The 22195-nt window shown below is 40.5% G+C and overlaps 1 protein-coding gene across 6 annotated transcripts in view; it reads left to right on the forward strand.

Annotated features, from left to right (window-relative positions):
- The window catches only part of ACSL4 (acyl-CoA synthetase long chain family member 4), a 90449-nt gene that overhangs the window by 16302 nt on the left and 51952 nt on the right, over positions 1–22195 (forward strand). For 3 of the 6 annotated variants that reach the window (XM_051827238.2, XM_051827237.2, XM_008272872.4), the window contains exon 2: positions 18506–18559. The gene's annotated coding sequence lies outside the window, so the exon portion shown is untranslated. Of the gene's footprint in view, positions 1–18505; positions 18564–22195 lie in introns of all 6 variants that reach the window. The other 3 variants (XM_070066415.1, XM_008272873.4, XM_070066417.1) reach the window with 1 other exon arrangement.

The raw sequence follows: 22195 nt of genomic DNA on the forward strand, positions 1-22195 counted from the left end.
CCTGTCCACTTAAAATATTATCCATTGGACAATAAGTTCCATGAGAGCAGAGCACAGCGTACATAGTACATTCTCACTGAGTATTTTTTGTCTGTTTACTTATTTTTATTTATTTGAAAGGAAGAGTGACAGAGAGAGACACACAGGGAGAGGTCGTCAATCTGCTGGTTCACTCCCCAGGTTCCTGCAATGCTGAAACAACTGGGGTTAGGGCAGGAGCCAGGGACTCCATCCAGGTCTCCTACATGGGTGGCAGGGATTCAATTACTTGAGCCATCATCTGGTGCCTCCAAGGTGCATTAGCAGGAAGCTGGATTGGAAGCAGAAGCAGGCCTCGAACCAGACACTCCAGTATGGAATGTAGGCATTCCAAGTGGTGGCTTAACCTCTATGCCACAACACCTGCCCCTCACTTGAGTATTTTTTGAGCAAATGCATGCACTACACCTGTGACTACCCAGAAGTTGAGAGACTAGAGTCTAATGAAGCAAAAGGATGGTCACTGGCTGCACTTTTAATGCCTTCCCTTCTCAATCAACATGTTATTATGGAGGGCAGTCTTTAGCAGTGATGTTTACAAAAACCAAATAAAACAGACTTAACCATTAGTTTCCTGCTTCAGGGACTCTGCCCAGTAGGGTGACATCACTTTCATATTTAGGAAAGGCCACGTGATGTGACTGTCTTTATAACTTCTGTTGAAATGCTAGAAGGTATGGTAAAGAAGTTTTATTTTAACATATTCTTGCTTATATGTATATCTTAACTAAATGTTTTCCTTCTAGATTTTTTAAATGTTATCTTAATACATTGCTTCTTGTTTTCAAGTAAGTTTTTTATTTTAGAATTATTTTAGATTTATAGATAATTTGTTAAAGATAGCTTAAAGGGTCTGTATAATCTGTATCCAGCCACTCTCCTCCAAACCCCAATGTTTTATATTACATAATACTGGTGCAATGTGTACTTATAGCTAAACTATGGGATTTATTTGAATTTACCTAGTTTTTCTATCAAATTCTTTTTTCTCTGTTCTGGGATCCCAAATTATCATGTATGTTGGTGTGCCTGGGTTCAAGTGACTAAGTAAAAGGCCAACTGTGTGTATGATCTGAACCTTTTTCTCTCAAAAAACTAGAGATATATGACATTCTGTCATCAGTAACAATGACTCAACAAGCCAGTGATTCTAAATATATCTATATTAGATTGAACCATTGGACATCACTACTTTTATACATAACAGAGTTTTGACTCTTGACAATTGTATATGCTTCATCCAAATATTTTGAAAAACCGTTCAAGATTATTTTGACCCCTTTTCCCTTTCACATTTTGAAGAGTTTCTGCATTTATTTTTTTTACTTTTTATTTTTGACAGGCAGAGTGGACAGTGAGAGAGAGAGAGACAGAGAGAAAGGTCTTCCTTTGCCGTTGGTTCACCCTCCAATGGCCGCCACGGCTGGCGTACTGCACTGACCCGATGGCAGGAGCCAGGTGCTTCTCCTGGTCTCCCATGTGGGTGCAGGGCCCAAGCACTTGGGCCATCCTCCACTGCACTCCCTGGCCACAGCAGAGAGCTGGCCTGGAAGAGGGGCAACCGGGACAGAATCCAGTGCCCCGACCGGGACTAGAACCCGGTGTGCCGGTGCCGCAAGGTGGAGGATTAGCCTATTGAGCCGCGGTGCGGGCAGAGTGTCTGCATTTAGAAACATGAGTTGACTTGAATCTTTGACTGGGCAAAAATGTTGGTAGCTGTCTCTGATAAATGCAACATCCTCAAGATCTATCCCCATTTAAACATTTTATTTTATTTTATTTGAAAAGCAGAGACAGAGAGCCTCTAAATTGTGTTAGCAAGAAGCTTGAAAGGAGAGGGAAGACTGTCCTCACTCAAATCCAAGCACTCTTGGGAGTCCCAGGCAGTTGGCTTAACTGCTGTGCCACACACCCACTCTGACGATTCCTCCTTTTGATGGCATACACAGAGAATCTGAACTCTAGTGAATTGAATCTGCCCATCAATATAATGAATATAGACCTCTGGGTTTTCAGCCTAAACTGTAAGCTAGCCTGGTGGTTTGGTTCTTGTTCCTGGTTCCTTATCTGTAGTGGCTAGCCAGGGCCACTGGTGCCACCCAGTGGCACCTTATAGACAAGCCACTGATATTGTCCTGTCACTGCCTTATCAAAGACTGTGACTTTCCCCCAACTTGTATCTGCTTATTTATGGCCCCATTTTGCTTTTCTTCTCCCCACCTATACCATTGGCACTTAGGGGTTCTGGTTAGGCCAGCTGATAATTGTCAGGGGGATAAACTAGCCATATAATGTTTCTGTGTGCTGGCGCTGTGGCTCACTTGTTAATCCTCCACCTGCAGCGCCGGCATCCCATATGGGCGCCGGGTTCTAGTCCCGGTTGCTCCTCTTCCAGTCCAGCTCTCTGCTGTGGCCCAGGAAGGTAGTGGAGGATGGCCCAAGTGCTTGGGTCCCTGCACCCACATGGGAGATCAGGAGGAAGCACCTGGCTCCTGGCTTTGGATCGGCGTAGCTCTGGCCGTGGTGGCCATTTGGGGGGTGAACCAATGGAAGGAAGACCTTCCTCTGTCTCTCTCTCTCTCACACTGTCTATCTGTCAAATAAAAAAATGTTTCTGTGAACTTCTTTTTTAAATAAAGGCTTTGGAATGTAGTGTATGAAATAATAGGTATGGACACACTGAACACACTGTTCCTCACTCTGCTTATGAAGTCATGGTTCTTACCCCAAATACATGTTACGTTTACATTCGGTCAGAACATGGCATTTCTCATGGTTAATGACAAACCCCTCGATGTGTGGGAGGGAGGAAAGCGGTTCTGCATATCTCAAATGAGGAAGAATCATGGGCTTCTAGTTAGAATGAAAGATTTAACCTGGGAATCCGCCTTTGGTTTCCTTTCTCTATAAGTATGACTTGTTATTTCAGCCCATGTTCATTCAAGAAATATTTATAAGCATCTGCTGTGAACCTGTACTGTGCTGGATCCGGGAATTATGACTGCCATTATAGACATAACCTCTAACTTTAAGGAGTTAACAGCCTATTAGGGGAATGCTGTGCTATAGTGTGCTTTGAGGGCAAATAGCAGGGTCATCTAACATAACATAGAAGGTCAAAATCTTCAAGTTTCCCGGTCCCGCGATCAACTATTTAAAGTTTCACCTTAGTCCCAGTAGATAGTACTGTTATTCCCTCCATTGTGGCAGTTGAGGCAAAGAAGTTAAATAATTCATCCTAGATCACCTATCTAGTAAGTGACAGAGCCAAGAATTAAACCCAGACCATCTGGCTGTGGCATTATTGGCTCCTAACTACCATACCAGACTGCTGCTCCGCTGGGCCATGATGTTATACCAGAGCTTTCATGTCTACCTCATCCTACTAATCTGTGAATTTTGTTTTCCCCTTCTGATGGGCCATTTAAAATAAAATCTTTCTTAGTGAACTGAATGTTAGGCTGTACTGACCACATACTACTCTAAGAGCTGGAGTTTGCAGGATTGGATTAGTTTAGAAAAACTTAGGTTTGCTTTAGTCTTTTACTATTGATTAGAAATCAAATACGTTGACATCTAACCCTAGTAACTCTAGGGTTACTAACCCATATTTTCAGAACATTACAGAGGGGGAAATTTTAAGTTGTTTTTTACAAAAAATAAGATCATTGGAAATGTATTTTTCCTGCAAGGCTAGAATTATTTTGATTATTGATGTTAACTTGACAGTATCCATTTCTTAGTTTAAAGGACTGTAGCCTTTTTTTTTATAAGATTTTATTTATTTATTTGCAAGGTAGAGTTACAGAGAAAGGGAGAGACAGAGAAAGGTTTTATATTTGCTGGTTCACTCCCCAAATAGCTGCAGCTACTGGAGCTGGGCCAATCTGAATCCAGGAGCCAGGAGCTTCTTCCAAGTCTCTCAAGTGGATGTTCCACTGCTTTCCCAGGCCATAGCAGAGAGTTGGATCAGAAGGGGAGCAGCTGGGACACGGCACCCATATGGGATGGGTGCAGGCAGTGGTTTAGCCTACTATGCCACAGCACTGGCCCCAAACTATAGCCTTTATTAAAAAAATATTTATTTATTTGAAAGGCAGACTTCAAGAAAGGGAGAGAATGAGTGAGCGAGCGAGTGAGAGCAAGAGCGAGAGCGAGCCTCCACCTCCAAATTGCCTTGACAGTCAGGGCTGGCCCAAGTCGAAGCTGGGAGCCTAAAACTCCATCTGGGCTCTCATGTAGGTGGGAGGGGTACAAGCGCTAGGGCCATCTTCCCCTGCTTTTCCACGTGCATTAGCAGGGAGCTGGATCTGAAGTGGAGCAGCTGGGATTCAAACCAGCACTCATCTGGGATCTGGGATCACTGGCCTTGGTTAACCAGCTGAGCCACAATGCCAGCCCCAGGACTATATAAAGTCATACAAATTTAAAATTACAAATGGAATTTTTTCAGTACATCTGATTTAATCTTTATATACTTAAAATACAGGTATGTTTTTTGTAAGATGAAAAATGACTTCACTTTAAAGTCATCAGTTAAGATGTTAATCTGAATTTTAGAAGTTGGAATGTAAATGTTCAGTTGTACATAAACTATTTAAAATTGCAAATTGATGCTCTTGGAACACTTGAACAGAGGTGTGTGTGTGTGTTTAATGCCATATAGCTGGTGCTTTCCCATCATATGTGATTGTGGATCAAAACAGGAGTTTGTAGTTGGAAGTATTTTTCCATTTAGTGAAGGTTGACTTCTTGCCTTTTTCTTATGGGAGCAGAGTTAGAGCATAACTGGGGTCATCACTAGGATATTTTTGCAAAAAAATAAATAAATAAAAGGTTGCTCTGATAATAATTACACTGGGATAAGGAATGAGACAGTCCTGAGCAAACTGGGTTATGTGATCATGATAGTTTTAACTAGTTCATCCAGTGATCAAGTTTGTGAACTTAGCTTCAGAAGCCCTGGCTCTGCGCAGTTGAATTAACCAACCATCAGTCACAAGGAGACTTCTCATTACTTTCCAGTGCAAATATTAATTTTTTGAGTAAACATATTGTATTTTGTAGTGGAATTGTATGTGTAGCAAATGTATTCTTTTTTTTTTCTTTAAGATTTATTTGAGAGCCAGAGTTTCTGAGAGAGGGGGAGAGAGAGTGATAGCAAGAGTACTTCCATCCTTCCATTGGTTCAGTTTCCAAGTGGCTGCAATGGCCAGGGCTGGGCCAGGTTGAAGTTGGGAGCCAGGAGCGTCATTGGTGTCTCCCACGTGGGTGCAGGGGCCCAAGCATTTGGGCCATCCTCCTCTGCTTTCCCATGAGCTTTAGCAGGGAGCTGGATTGGAAGTGGAGCAGCCAGGACTTGAACTGATGCCCATATGGGATGCCGGCACTGCAGTTGTGCCATAGTGTGGACCCCAGCTATATTCTTTTTATAATTTTTGGGTTGTGAGCTCCAGGCTGCTAGGCCCCTGTCAAGGTTATTTGAGGACACATTTGTACTTGTGTGGGCTTTACAGGAAGTGAGATTACTTAATGATACTTTACCATTGCCCAAAATATTTTGAAATGAAAACTTCTAGGGGAAAGAAATGATTCAGCCCTTTTTTTTTTTTTGCCTCCCACTTCTTTTTGAAGTCAGCTAGTACGCATTTGTAATAGAATATCCCTGTTGTTTGGAATGTCTGAAGCAAGAAGGTCCTTGGTAAGATGATATTCTCCGAAGATCCAGAGACCAGGTTGTAAATAAGAAGGTACTGTTGGAAGGGTCACTTCTGACTGCCTGTCCCTTCATGGTCTCTCACCACCTGTATGGAAAGCAGCACTCTGGGCACACTGATCACAATAGTAGTCAGATTTTGTTAATCACATTTCCCACAGGGGATCCTAAGGCTGCTTAGCTTTAGGAAACAATGTTAGTGCAAGAAACAGGAACTCTCATTTTATTTGGCTTCATAGATTATGTTGCATAAGCAGAAGAAGAATTTATTTTACCTTGAGTTTGGTTTAAAAACAGAAGTATCTAATTGCTTTCCTTAGTTATTCAAGTCAACTTTTGGTTCCCTTTTACGGTATCACTTTGTCACTTGAGTAGGGCCAAACAGCTTTTGGACCATTTTGTCACTTTTCAACACACCTACAGAGAGCCACATTAGTATTACTTGAAAGGCTGGTGTTATATTTTCACCTTATTGTTACTTTTATTAAAGTAAGTCAAGTAGTATTTTTATGGTAGAAGGTTTAGAAAATGTAGGAAAATATAAGCTGAAAATAAAGCTGAAAATCAACTATAATTCTACAACTCAGAGATAACATTTTGGTTTGTAGCCTTCATAAATTTGAGGAAGTTGATGTTGTAATTTAAGTTTCAACTTAAACCAATTTCATCTGATATATTTTGAATATTTTTTCATATCCTTACATACTCTTGGATGATGCTCCATTTGGTGGCTGCGTAGTGTTTGATTCTATGGCTATATTATTATTTTACCCATCTCCTGTTGGGCATTTGAGATTGCTTCTACATTTTCTGTTACCTATGCCACTTTGATTACTGTACTCTGTTTTTTTATGTGTACATCTTTGATTATTTCCTTAGAATATTCCTAGAAGTAGAGAGTGAAATTACCCAGTCATGAGGTATTACTTAAGGCTTCTTGATACATATTGCCAAATAACTTTCTATAAAGCATGTACCAGTTTCCACTTTTGCCAACAGTACGTAAAGTGCATTTTGTATAGCTTTATTATTAATTGGCACTACTTTTGGTGGAAACACAGTGCATGGCCGTATGCTTTAGTGAGTAAAAGTTATTTATGGCAGAAAGTAAAGTAGGGAATGTAATATTATAAACAGTAGTGCTGCAAGGAACTAGTAGCCCCAGATAATATTTTCAGAGTCATTGAAATGGGCTGTATTTATCTGTTTCTAAAAATATATTTCTTTTCCTCAGATAGTTTATCAATGTCAGTTTTAATATAGAGGAATATGCAATTTTTTTCCTCCTAAAATTATTGTCCCATGAGTGCTTATTGTTTATTATAATAGTCATTTCTTTGTATGTAACTCAGATTTTTGTAATTTTTAAAAACAAATTGTAATATCCGGCCAAAATTGCACAAATTCTGTTGAAAGACTTGATTTTTATACAGGAGTACTTTTCTGGAAACAATCACTTCCTTGAAGTATTATTCAGATTTTTGATATTGTAATGAAAACCTGGTAAATACAGATTCATCCATGTGTCAACACATTTTCTTGAATAAACTTGGAAGAGTGAGATTTTGTAAGTTCACTGTTTGCTATGATGTGATCTGTTTGTCCAGAATATTTAAAAATCAGTGTCATAAGATTCATGAGTCTCTGAATCAAGGATTACCCATGTGACAGCAAATTTCAGCAATTGGAAGTATTTCCCCCAGTGGTTGTTTCATAATAGTCAAACTATGTCTTAGGTGGACCTCAAAAGTATGATCTATTGATGTTTTTTGCTTTAAAAATTTGTATTTAAACTGAATTGACACATTGAGAGCTTGTAAATGGAATTGTTTTCCATCTTTTTAAAAAATTATTTTAAAGTAAGAGTTACATAGAGGAAGAGAGAAAGAGAGAGAGATTGATCAATCAATCGATTGATCTTCCATCTGATGGTTCACTCCCCAAATGGTTGCAATGGCTGGGACTGGCCAGGAGCCAGGAGCTTTGACCCAGTATCCATGTAGGTGGCAGGAGCCCAAGAACTTGAGCCATAATCTGCTACCTTCCAGGAGGCATTAGTATGAAGCTGGATTAGAAGCGGAGCAGGCAAGACTTGAACCTCAGCACTCTGATAGGGGATATGGGTATCCTAAGTGGTGGCTTAACCCACTGGGCTACAATGCCTGCTACTTTTCCCCCTCTTGATACTGTTAATTTAATACCAGATAACTGAATGATAGAATAGTATACTTTTTTGTTTTCTTATATCCTCACGTTCATTCTTTGTTTAGTTTCTTAAGATGATCTTAAGGGGGCTGGTGTTGTGACATAGTGGGTAAAGCGGATAAATCCCATGACACTGGCATCCCATATGGGCACTGGTTCGTGTCTTCTGGTCCAGCTCCCTGCTAATGCACTTGGGAAAGCAGCAGAAGATGGCCCAGGTGTTTGGGCCCCTGCTACCTTGTTGGGAGACCTGGAGGTAGCTCCTGGCTTCTGGCTTCAGCTGGGCCCAGTGTTGGCCATTGAAGATCTCTCTCTCTCTCTCTCTCTCTCTTTCTCTAATTCTGTCTCTCCCTCTCGCTGTGCAACTCAGACTTTCAAATAAATATGATCTTTTTAAAAAATGAAGAAAAAGGAGATGATCTTAAGAGTAAAACTGTAGGGACTGGCGATGTGATGGCAGTGGGTTAATGTCCTGGCCCATATGGGCGCTGGTTTGAGTCCTGGCTGCTCCACTTCCAATCCAGCTCTCTGCTATGGCCTGGGAAAGCAGTGGAAGATGGTCCAAGTCCTTGGGCCCCTGCACCCACATAGGAGACCAGGAAGAAGCTCCTGGCTCCTGGCTTCAGATTGGTCTAGTTCTGGCCATTGTGGCTGAGGAGTGAACCAGCGGATAGAAGACCTCTCTGTCTCTCTTTCTCTCTCTCTGCCTCTGACTCTCTGTAATGCTGCCTTTCAAATAAATAAATAAATCTTTAAAAAGGAAAATAAAAAAGTAAAACTATAGGGGCTGGGGCTGTGGCATAGTAGGTTAAGCCTCCACATGCAGCACAGACATTCCATATGGGTGCAGGTCCAAGACCTGGCTGCTCCATTTCCAATCCAGCTTTCTGCTATGGCCTGGGAAAGCAGAGGGGGATGGCCCAAGTGTTTGGGCCCCTTCATGCTTGTGGGAGACCTGAAAGAAGCTCTGGCCATTGCAGCCATTTGAGGAATGAACCAGCAGATGAAAGACCCCCACCCCCACCCCCACCTCCACCCCCCGCCGTATCGTATCTGTAACTGCCACTCATATAAGTAAGTCTTTAAAATAGAGTAAAGCTATAATCAATATTGATTAGAGATTCTTAATTTTACTCTATAGGGAATCACATAAAGCACTTTTCTAATGTTTTCTTTTTACTTTCCTAATATTTTAGAAAGCAGGTCCTAAAACTATTTTGCAGTTTTTATTATGTACAATTTTTAAAAAATTAATTCTTAATCCTATGAAATAAATAGAAATAGTTTATTTAGTTTTACTATAAGTACTTTATTCCATAATCTGTTTTGTAATGAATGATTTTAAGCTGGAATACACTCATTCAAATTTTGAGTTTTTAAAATTTTTATTGATGCAAATGGAATTTTCCAGTGCTGTCCTCATCTTCTTTTTTTTTTTTTTTTGCCTTAGAGCAAATTTTGAAAAGCTCTCTGTTGTTAATAGCTTCTGTTTTTCATTAAATATGAGGGAAGACTGTGTGGATTAGTGGCTAAAACAATTAAATAGCAAATTTAATTAAATTCCAAAATGCAGGTGCTTAAGCCAAATGTGGAAGTAGAGATAAGGAGCATTGTTCAGAACCTGTGTGGATTATAGCTAAGCATCAGGTACAGGGGAGCAGATGGGCAGAAGAAACCAGCCAGACACAATGTCTAGTGAGGTGACGTGTGTCTGAGCATATTCCATTTCCCACTGCTTACTTCCTTTGTCTCCTTTACTCTGTTTTCCATCACTGGTAGCAGAACATGTTCTTTTTTTTTTTTTTTTAAAAAGCCCTCTAGCAAAGCTGTCCTATGAAATTTACACTGCAGACTTCCCCAGTAGAGGTGGATAGAGTCATTTGGTGCCTCACTGCTACGCATCCTAATTTTTTTTTTTTTTTGACAGAGTTAGTGAGAGAGCGAGACAGAGAGAAAGGTCTTCCTTTTCCGTTGGTTCACCCCCCAAATGGTTGCCACGGCTGGCACGCTGCGCTAATCCGAAGCCAGGAGCCAGGTGCTTCCTCCTGGTCTCCCACGCAGGTGCAGGGCCCAAGCACCTGGGCCATCCTCCACTGCCTTTCCGGGCCACAGCAGAGAGCTGGACTGGAAGAGGAGTAACTGGGACAGAATCCAGTGCCCCAACCGGGACTAGAACCCGGTGTGCCGGCACCGCAGGCAGAGGATTAGCCAAGTGAGCCATGGCGCCGGCCTGCATGTCCTAATGTATATTCAGTTTTCACCTTGGAATGCTTACAACTGTGTAATTAAGCATTTGACTTTGAAAACCATTGATCAATAATTAATTCCCTGTCCTTTATTTTTTAAAACTGCCTTATTGAGGGATGATTGATATAGAAAAAGCTGTACAGATTTAATGTTTACAGCTTGATGAGCTTGGAGATAAATACACATCCATGAAGCCATCATCAGTTGAAACCATAACTGTAATCTGCCATAACCCCCTGCATAACACCCAAGGTTCCTCTTGCTGTCTTATTTATTATTACTTGTGTGTACGTGTGAGGTAAGAACACTCAAGAAATATCTGCTCTCAGAATTTTTTAAAAAAGATATATTTATTTTATTTGAAAGGCAGGGCAACAGAGAGGGAGAGAGCAAGTGAAGGAGCGAGCTTCCATTTGCTGGTTCACTCCCAAATGCCCACAGTGGCAAGGGCTGGGCAGGGCTGAAGCCAGATCTTGGAACTCCATTCAGGTTTTCCATGTGGATGGCTAGGACCCAAACACTTGAGCCATATCTGCTGCCTTCCAGGCACATTAGCAGGAAGCTGGATCAGAAGCATAGAAACTGGAGTTTGAATGGGCACTCTGATACATGTTGTGGATTTCCCAAGAGGCAACTTAACCTGGGCCACAACACCTGTTCCTTAACAAACTTTTAAGTATACCATATAGTATTGTTAACTACAGACAGTATGCTGTCCATAGATTCCTAGCACATACTAATCTCTCTTGACTGCAACTTTGTACCCTTTAATAAATACTGTTCTGTTTCTCCCTCTACCCTGCTCCTGGTAGCCACCATCCTACTCTCTGCTTCTATGAATTTGGCTATTTTGGATTCCTCATAGAAGTGCTATCACATAGTATTTACCCTTCTGTGTCTGGCTTATTTCACTTAGTATAAAGTCTGCCGGGTTCATCCAAGGGGAGTTTCTTTTTTAGATACTGGCTCATTACCTTCATCTTAAAGCTTATTTTGGTTTGGAAAGTCTATAACCTTGTAAGTTAGGAATGGAACTTGTGTGCCCAAGATTGCCTTCCTGTCCCAGCTGAAGTGTGGTACTCGCAGTGTAGATTAGGTGCCTGGTCTGTATCTGTATCTGTTTCCATACTGATTACAGGGGAAAGTTATGTAACAAAATGGGTGGTAACAGAATTCTTAGGGTTGCAGTATTACTCTTGGCATTTAAACTAGACTCTATCTTTGAGCTTGGGTGAAGACAATGGGTCTAGTATAAATAAGCATTGCTTCAAAACTAATGAAATGAAACTTTATCAGAATACTGCAGATTTTACTATGCAAAGAAATATTGACTGTTGTCATGGAGACACAATTCATCTGCTCTTCCAGCATTGAAACTGAAGAGAATAATTTGTGGGTTATGAGTAGAGCCAAGGATTTTGTTTGATTAAAACAGCTTATCATCATTTTAAAATATATTGATAGCTTTTTGTCAGTACTTTTCCAAAATACCCATTGAAGGTGATAACTTAAGATTAAAAGCATCTCAGCTTAAAAACAGTTATGGGTGGGTGTTTGGCCTAGTGGCTAAGGTGCTGATTGGAATGCCTATATCCCATATCAGAGTGCCTGGGTTTGAGTTCCAGTGCTGCTCTCAGTTCCAGATCCTGTTAATGTACACCCTGGGTGACAGCAGTGAAGGCTCACTGGAGTAGTTGGGTCCCTGCCCCCCACGTGAGAGAGTTGGATTGAGTTCCCAGCTCCAGGCTTTGCCCCTGGCCCCCACCCTAGTACTGGCACTGTGGGCATTTAGGGAATGAACCAGCAGCTAGGAACTCATTCATATTCATTCATTCATTCATTCATTCTCTCTTTTTCTCTCTCTCTCTTAGTGTGTGTGTCTCCAATAAAAAAGCATTTGTAAAAACAGTGAAGGGCAGGGGCCAGCGCTGTGGCGTAGTGGTGCTGGCATCCAATATGGGCGCCAGTTCGAGTCCTGGCTGTTCCACTTCCGATCGGCTCTCTGCTGTGGCCTGAAAGCAGTGGAGGATAGCCAGGTCCTCTGGCCCCTGCGCCTACATGGGACACCCAGAGGAATCTCCTGGCTCTTGGCTTCGGATGGGTGCAGCTCCGGCCATTGTGGCCATCTGGGGAGTGAACCAGTGGATGGAAGACTCTCCCTCTTTGCCTCTGCTTGTCTGTAACTCTGCCTTTCAAATAAGTAAATGAATCTTTAAAAAAAAGACAGGGGTGGTATTAATTGTGAGGGGGAAAATGACATAAAACAGCTGTATTCTCTGATTAGTTTCTCTTATCCATCCCAGCAAATATTTGATGCTCTTTACAAGCCAAAATGGAACACAGGATAAGATACAGTCCTTGCACTGAATGAGCTTATAGTTCAGATAAGCAACTAAAACAAAGTCATAAATATTGCAAGCTAATATATTCAAAGAAGGCCGGAAACTTTAGTTTGAGGTTTTAGAGAAGGTATCCTAGCAAAGGCAGCTTTTGAACAAAATTCTGGCTGGATAGAAATACAGGATATCTATCCAATATCTGTTTATATCTATATCTATACATTAGAATAGGTATTAGGAGATATATATATATATAATATAAGAAAATACAGAATATATATGTGTGTGTATAAATAAAGACAGTCATACAGGGAAGTACATTTGCAATGTATTAAGGCTTGATTCTTTAATATATAAAAGTCTTTAATGAGTCAGTTAAAAAACATGAATAACTGTGGAAAATGGGCAAAGGACTTGAGCATGTTGTTCATATAAGACATTTGGATATAGTGAAATATATTCATAATGAAAAAATAAAAATGTAAAAACAGTGTTTTTGACATCTAGCAACCTGTTCAGTTCTGAGTTGGAGGGGACATGGGGAAATGGGCACATTAACACACCACTGGTGGGAAGATGAAACATACCTGCCTTTTTAGAGGGCGTACTTTTTGAAGTAAACTGTAGATTTTTACAGCTGTTAGAGCTGGGCCAGGCCAAAGCTCGGAGCCAAGAACTCAGTCTGGGCCTCCCATGTAGGTGGCAGGAGCCCAACTACTCGAACTGTCAGCACAGAATACCACAGTCTACACTAGCAGGAAGGTGGAGTCTGGAGCCAGAGCCTGGTATTGAACCCAGGCCCTCTGATGTGTGAGGTGAACACCCTAGCAGCTAGGCCCAAATTCCTGCCCTAGCACGCATATATTTGTTAGGGGAAGATAAAAGATTGTGCCGCAGCTTAGACTGTGAGCAGTACTCTGCAGTAGTTGAACTTGTTTGTAACAGTTGTGTAGTCCTGTTTCAACTGAATCATTTTCTTGTTCCTCTATGATCTTTGAAATCACAAAAAATGTAAAAAGTTAATGCATACAAAATTCATTTGAAATCACTACCCAGCAATAACGAGTGTTAATATTTAGTATGTAACTATACAATTTCAATTTTCCTACACCAAAAGCAGCTTACCTTTTAATTACATTTCCACATGAACTTTTTTTTTTTTTGACAGGCAGAGTGGACAGTGAGAGAGAGAGACAGAGAGAAAGGTCTTCCTTTGCCGTTGGTTCACCCTCCAATGGCCGCCGCGGCTAGCGTGCTGCGGCTGGCGTACCACGCTGATCCGATGGCAGGAGCCAGGTACTTCTCCTGGTCTCCCATGGGGTGCAGGGCCCAAGCACTTGGGCCATCCTCCACTGTACTCCCTGGCCACAGCAGAGAGCTGGACTGGAAGAGGGGCAACCGGGACAGAATCCGGCGCCCCAACCAGGACTAGAACCCGGTGTGCCGGCGCCGCAAGGTGGAGGATTAGCCTAGTGAGCCATGGCGCCAGCTCCACATGACCTTTTTAAAAAAGATTTATTTATTTGAAAGAGCTACAGAGAGAGGGAGAAAGATTTATCTTCCGCCTGCTTGTTCACTCTCTAGATGGCTGAATGGCCAGGACTGAGCTATACAAGCCAGAAGCCAACTTCATCTGGATCCCCTACATGGATGCAGGGGTCCAAGTACTTGGGCCATCTTCAGTTGCTTTCCCAGGCACATTTGCAGAGAGCTGGATTAGAAATGGAGCAGCCGGGACTCGAACCAGTGCCCCTATGTTATGCCTACATTGCAGGTGGTGGCTTTACCTGCTATGCTACAATGCTAGCCCTCCTCACATGAACTTTTTAAAAAGATTTTTATATTTATTTGAAAAACAAAGCAATAGAGGGAGAGGGAGAGGGAGACACAGTGTGGAGATGCAGGGAGATATCTAATATCCTCCTGTTCAACTCTCTCCCCTCTAATGGCTACAGCAGCCAGAGCTGGGCCAGGCTAAAGCCAGGAGCCAGGAACTTTGTCTGAGTTTCCTACTTGAGTAGCAGGGGCCCAAGCACTTGTTTCATCTTCCTCTGCCTTCGCGGGTGCATTGGTAGGGAGCTGTATTGGAAGCAGAGCAGCCAAAACTGAAACCAGCAGACCAGTATGGGATATAGGTGTTGCAATCAGTGGCTTAACCTGCTGCACCACAATGCTAAGCACCTCACTTGAACTTTCTGAAGTACATCTTCAGAAAGATGTGCATTACATTTTCATGAATATGTAACATTCAAATATATGTATGAAATCACAATACTGTTTTAAGCTTGTTATTTCTTCATATCAACATATCTAAATGTTGAACTGTATTTAAGTGTGGCAATTATTCACTGATATTTGACAATATGTGATTTATATAAAACCTATGGGGGCCGGCGCCATGGCTCACTTGGTTAATCCTCCGTCTGCGGCACCGGCATCCCATATGGGCGCCGGGTTCTAGTCCCAGCTGTTCCTCTTCCAGTCCAGCTCTCTGCTGTGGCCTGGGAAGGCAGTGGAGGATGGCCCAAGTGCTTGGGCCCTGCACCCACGTGGGAGACCAGGAGAAGCATCTGGATCCTGGCTTCTCTAGCGGCCATTTAGGGGGTGAACCAATGGAAGGAAGACCTTTCTCTCTGTCTCTCTCACTGTCTAACTCTGCCTGTCAAATTAAAATAAAAATTTTTAAAAGACTGTTTCTTAGAAAATTGTTTTGCAAAGAACTTGCCAGATTTTTTTTTTAGATTTGAACACTAGGTGTTGAGGACTTAGTATTTTTCAAAATTTTCTGAGATTCCATTTTAAACTTATTAATATTGGTCCCTCAGACATTAAGTCAAGGAGGATTATTTATTATGCTTGAAACATTTCCAGCAGATGCTATTACCAATTTAGTATTAACTTTATTTTTGGAATAATGTCTTCAAAATGTTGCTTAACATTACCAACTTATTTACAGAGAGGGCCAAAGCCAAACATATTAATGGTCTAGGTCCATCCCAAAATATGAGGGCTGTTTGAAATGGAACGACAGTGTCTTGTATTTATACCACTTTTTTCAGAAGTGGAGCTGGGACACAAACTAGCTAGTCTTATACGAGATGCCATCATATCAAGTAACATCTTAACTGCTAAGCCAACTGCTCATCCTGTTTCCTTTCTTAAAATAATTTTACTCTCCTGTCAGCTTCATGGACATTGTTTTGTTCCCTGGTATTTTGTGAATCGGCTTTCTCATAGCTGCCTTCCGCCCTGATTGTAAGATGATACACCCTTGATACTGTATTATGTTTTTTCATGCTACCAGGGTTTTTGCTAAGTAGAAACAAACCATATTTTATGCTTAAGTCTGTTAAAAATTTGCTAAGCTAAGATTTTCCAACTTCCTTATATGAGGGGCTTCAAAAAGTTCATGGAAAATGCATGTTATGAAAAAACTGAATATAAAATTCTTTGCACCAAAATAAACATCTTTTAATTCTATTTTCCGTGAACTTCTTGAAATCCTTTGTAGTCCAAAGAAATTGAATATCAATAAAAGTGAAAAATGTGCATTCTTATTTTTTTGAAATTTTTAAAAATTTATTAGGAAGTTGGGGTGGGGGAGGGAGGGAGAAAGAAATTGATTGATTTCCATCCACTGGTTTACTCCCCAAATTGCCACAATGGCCAGGGATGAGCCAGGCTGAAGTCAGGAGCGAGAAGCTTCATCTGTGCCTCCCATGTGGGTGCCCATCTACTTGGGCCATCTCCCGCTGCTTTCCCAGGAGCTTTAGCAAGGAGCTCTATTGGAAGTGGAGGGCCAGAAATGCAGCCAGCGCTCACATGGGATGCTGGCATCCCCATGGTAGCTTATTGTGCAGTGTCCCAACACCGACCCCTGTATTCTATTTTTCACACCATCCCTGTTCCTGATCATCTGTAAATAGGACCTGCATGTTGGTAATCTGCTTAGTTCTTTTATATTAAATTATTTCTTAAAATTCTTTGATAGAATGACTAAGAGGAGGATGCTATGGGGGAGGGGCTGGAGAGAGGAAGGTGCTGGATCAGTTTTGTGTTACAAAACTCAAGCTAAGTTAGAAAATCTAATTTGGTTTCCTTTTTTTTTCCTGCTGGATAGCCTTTTATTATAAAAGAAATGGCCTTTCAGGTTACAGGCCGTGAGACAAATTTTATCTTTTGTTTATATAAAAAACACCTCTGAATGTTGCTTCTTCTGCTCAGCTGATTTGAGTCTGGGAGATTGGAGATGAGTAAGAGAATGAAGCTGGAGCTCTCATTCAGCTGGGAGACTTCTCTGACACTTGATTATCTCGTTGCTCGTTAGCACCAAGGGTCAAGTGTTGACTACCTTTTGGAAATACTAAGTGATGGAATGATTTTCCAAATTAAGCAAACTAGTAGATAGTTTTGCATTTTATCCTCATCTCTACCCCCATCCTTCTGCTACCTATAGCTCTTTAAGTGGTTTTATTGAAGGGAGTTTTGTCATTTTTGAGCTACTGGAATTTTCTTTGGGGAAATACATACATTTGTGCAAAGAACTGTGAAGTTTTTCTTTCCTAACATTTTCCTTGTGAGCTCTTTGGACCTTATTGTAATACATATATATATATATAAAAGACTCCCCCCTCCCTTTCATGTTAATAACAAATGTTGACCCTCTGGGAGAAAAATGAGAAAATATGAAATAGCATGATTTCTGTTTATCAGTAATCTTTTTAAAGAATGTACAAGAGATTCCCATTTTATTCAAAGCTTATTCCTGTAGAATTTATATAATTCCAGATGCACATACTTGAAGACTAATATTGTCATAGGAATAAAGGAAAGTGGGAAGAGCTGTGTTCTTGGTATTGTAAATCTTGATTTTAATGTACTAGCTTCTCAGAGTGACATCGATCTTGCTAACATATTTGCCCCAATATTCTTGTATGATCACATCATATATTTCACAAATTTAAAATTGTCTCTCTATAAGTAGTCTTAATATTTGTGTTCAAACATTTGTTAATACTGTCTCTAGCACTCCCTCCAAACTTAAACTGTGGATATTAATTTGAAATTGAAAGTGGTTCTGTTAAATGAAACAAAAGGCATCCTCTGTTAGTTCATGTTGGGTGCTGGGTATGAGTCACTCTTTCCTCCATCATTTTAATGGTAGCAAAGGAGAAAATTAACACCAGCTAGTTACTGTGGTTATTATAATTATGTAGATATTTCTTCTTAGGATTTCCATTGTAGTGTTTAGGTTAAAAAAATAAAACTTGAAGAATTTCTCTCATAGCATAATCATATGCAAGTAGTACTGAATGCTGCTGGATGGAATAAAACTTCAGTTTTTTAGAATCCTAATATCATGTCCAGGGTGACCAAGGTTGTTGACATGGAAGGAAGCAGTATCAGATTACTCAAAGAGCCTCATTTTACTGTTGCAAGGATTCAGAACATAGCTAGTTTTCTCTTGCACCGTTCAAAAGTATCAATCCTCATATCTGTTTCTAAATCGAGAAAAGGCAGAAATATCTTTTGGTTTTTACTTGGGTTAGTACTCTGTATTTGGAAAGATCCTTGCTTGTTTACAGGAAATTATTAATTTTAGGTTTTGATGGGAAAATAGCTAGAAGCCTGTAGGTATCTGGGTGTGGGGATGCCCATCTTGGTGGATTATCTCTGTCTCTGAACTTGGCTCCAGTTCTGACAGTGGAGGAGTCAAAATTACAAATGAAACTTTTAAAGACATGATTCCCACTTCTTGCCATTTGCCCATGGAGTTTCAACTACTGTTTCTTTGAGTCTGACTCAGTTGCCATTTCTGAGATCTTAATGGCACTACTTCTGCTCATACACTAATCTTTATAGTCATTTCTTGTTTTTTGGCAATATGAAACAGCACTTAACTTTTCTTTAAATGGGTTCTTATGTCATTGTACTCATAAATGTTAATCTCTTACTACAGATTGAAATCACAGAAGCTAATACGTGTTCTTCTTAAGAGAAAAGGAGGAAATCTGTAAGTATGTGTCCTTCAGGAATTGTGAATGTGTATTCTTACTGAATTTTGAGAAAAGTCACTAACAGATATCTTGTCTCTTTGTAGTGGAAAAAATCTTACCAATGTTTATGATTGTGTTAAAAGGCTTTGTTTGGAAAACTAAAATAGGAAAATACTTTACTGTGTGCTACTTCAAACATTTAAACCATTTACCACTCATTTATATCAGGGGAATTGGTAGTTAAAATCCAAATAAGTTGATTTTTCTTTGAATCATATCCAAAAATGGAGTCACAGACTGGAGTTCAGTGCTGGCTACCCAGGCTTACAAAGTACATGTCTTTGGCAAGGTACTTAGCTTTTCATTGCCTCAGTTTCCTTATCTGTAAAGTGAGCTTAACAGTAAGCACACAGTCAGTGATTTATTATTATTATTGATAAAATAAAACATGTAGCTGCTCATACTTGCCCCAATAAATTGAAGCTTATTCTGATTTAATGACCATTTCGCAAATTGATTTAATATATTTCTAATCTTTATAAATTTAAGCATCAGTACTGTCCTTCATTAGTGTATCTACTCTAGACCATAATATGGAGTAAAAGAAATACAACGGGGCACCTGTAATTAAAATCCCAGTGTTTGAACCTGGGACCTAAAATTACCTTGGCTACTGGTTTCTAAATACTGATTTTTGGGGGCCAGTTCTGGTTAATGAAGAAAATTTTACTGGTTCATGGTGAGTGAGAAGGACAGAAAGTTACAAATATTTTAAAGGTATACATTCTCAGTTTAAAGGATTACTTTTTATTGTAGGATATATCCTTAAATTTGGAGACATTAAATATGTTCTTTATTTTATGAAATGATGGTGATAGTAAATGGTAGAGGCTTTCTTTTTTATGTGCATCCCCTGCCCCCCCTCCAAAAACTTTGTAGCTCTAATATCATGTTCCCCATCATTCTTCTTTAAATTTTTTTTACTGGTCTGGGATAATTCAGAATCAGAATCCAACTTTCTTATTTTACAGATGAGGAAAGAGACACTGAAAGACTAATTTGTCACCTACTAGAACCAAAATCCTGTATCTGATGCTGCTTCTGGTCTTTTGAGAATTGTATTCATTGTGAACTTAAAACAGAAGATATAATAGTTCTTAGGTGGTAATTCTTTGATTTCCAAGTGTGAAGAAATTAAAAAGACTTAATGTTCTTATACAGTTAAGTGCTGAAGCCCACTGATTTGCCAGCATTACAAAAATCTGACATAGGACTAGATTTTTATCAGTAGACCAGAATTAGCTGTCTCTGAATTCAGCTACTTAGGTTGTATGCTACTTCATGCTTGACAAAGTGGGCGAGATACCAGCAAGGTTCACATTTCTTTTGGGAAATTGACAGACCTCAAAGCTATTGTGAGGGTGGTAGTATTCAAGCTTCTATAGTTAAAGTATTTATCCACAGAGAATATTCTCTGTATGTTTTCTGTCTCTGACACACACGCACCCTCCCCCACAGATATACATTGATAGTGGTCGGCTTAGAGCCCATGTGGATTTGGAAGGAAGAAAACTGCCATGGGGAAGAATAGGAGTTGCCAGGAGCATAGGCAGGACATCTGATCAGTAGTGCTCAGGAGTTTTACACACAGTGGCATTTTGGAGACTTTCTATCAGTTGTCCTGGTTTTGCCTCAACTATCCCAAATATGTTACAAAACAGAAGTAGTAATTCCATTATCAGCCTTGGCGCACTCACGTTAGTAAAGCATGGGCTGGGTAAACAAATCAACGAGGAGAGAAAAAATAGAATGGAATGTACTGCAGTCCTTAACATGGAGATGTTAACTCCAGGAGAACTTGTCCATGGCTTCTTATACTGTGTGTATGTGGCTTCCTTCTCTAGTTAAGAAGTCTTTAATTTCTGAAATGTCAGACGCACCCATAATGAAAAGTCAAAGAGAATCAAGTGCAGTTTTAAATTATCTCCAGTCTTTGGTATATGTGGCCTTCTCTTTTCTTCTCTTCTTTTTTAAGATTTTATTTATTTATTTGAAAGTCAGAGTTACAGAGAGAGGGAGAGGGAGAGGTAGAGAGAGAGAGAGAGAGGTCTTCCATCTGCTGGTTCACTCCCTAGATGACCACAATGGCCGCAGCTATGCCGATCTGAAGCCAGGAGCCAGGAGCTTCTTCCAGGTCTCCCACATGGGTGGAGGGGCCCAAGGACTTGGGTCATCTTCCACTGCTTTCCCAGGCCATCGCAGAGAGCTGAGTTGGAAGTGGAGCAGCCGGAACTTGAACCAGCACCCATATGGGATGCCGGCGCTTCAGGTGGTGGCCTTACCCGTTATGCCACAGCGCCGGCCATACCTTTTCTTCTTTTTACTAGTACTAATATGTGAGTGTGGACTGGATACCCGTAAGATTTCACTCTTTGACCGATCTATCAGTTTTCGAGCTCTTTTATTAGTCACACTTAGAAGATACATTTTTTAACTATTTAAATTTTTTAAGTTATTTTGTTGGAAAGGCAGAGAGAGAGAGAGAGAGAGAGAGAGAGAGAGAGAGAAATCTCTCATCCACTGACAGACTCGACAAATGCCCGCAACACCTAGGGCTGAGATAGGCCGAAGCCAGGAACCTGGAACTCTGTCCAGGTCTCCCACAGGGGTACCAGGGACCCAAGTACTTGAGCCATCACCTGCTACCTCTGAGGGGTGTGTGAGCAGGGAACTGGGCTCAGGAATGGAGCTGAGACTCTAACCCAGGCACTCTGAGAGAGAATGCAGGCATCCCAAATGATGTCTGCTAGGCCAAATGTCTGCTCCGTAAGATTTATTTAATACTGAAGAGCAAAGTGAGCTCTTAAAAAATGATGTAGTTACTAGTTATTTGACCAATTTATAAGAAATGGCTTAAGACTACATTGTTGCATAATTTTTAGCTGTATAAAGTATGGGAAATAACACTTGGAAAGAACTAACCTAATAAACAGGCTCCTCCTGTAGCACGTGGGAAGGGCAGGGCAGGTGAAAGAAAGGCATCGTTGCAAAATTCTCCCTGTAACACAGGGGATTCCTGTGGGAAATGCTGCTGCTTACAGATTTATTTTTTAAGAACCTACACTCATGGTTGACAACCCTCAGTTGTATTACTTTATTATAATAAACACGTAAGATGTCTAGAGATATATGTATAACCTGTAGACATAGTCTGTGTTTTCCTCACTTTAACGAAACACATTTATTTTAAGTTAATTTTAAAGATAATTCTATAGGGGCCAGTGTTGTGATGCATCAAGTTAAGCTACCACTTGCTTTGCTGGCATCCCATATCAGAGCTAGGCAGTGGATGATGGCCCAAGTGTTTGTGTCCTTGCTATCCATGTGGGAGACCTGTGTGAAGCTCCTGGTTCCTAGCTTCAGCATGGCCCACCTTGGCTGTTACGAGCATTTGGGGAATGAACCAGCAAGTGGAAGACGTCACTCAATCTCACTTGCACTCTGCATTTCAGATAAATACATTTGAAACAGTTAATTCTATACCTCAGGTATTTGGGGTTAACTTATTAAAAATAAATGATAAATGTTAAAATCATAAATGTGTTCTGATAGAGAAAAAGCACCCAGTAAATTGAAGATTTCGCAAATGAAAT

The sequence above is a fragment of the Oryctolagus cuniculus genome, chromosome X (assembly GCF_964237555.1).
Source record: "Oryctolagus cuniculus chromosome X, mOryCun1.1, whole genome shotgun sequence".
NCBI classification, from domain to species: Eukaryota; Metazoa; Chordata; class Mammalia; order Lagomorpha; family Leporidae; genus Oryctolagus; species Oryctolagus cuniculus.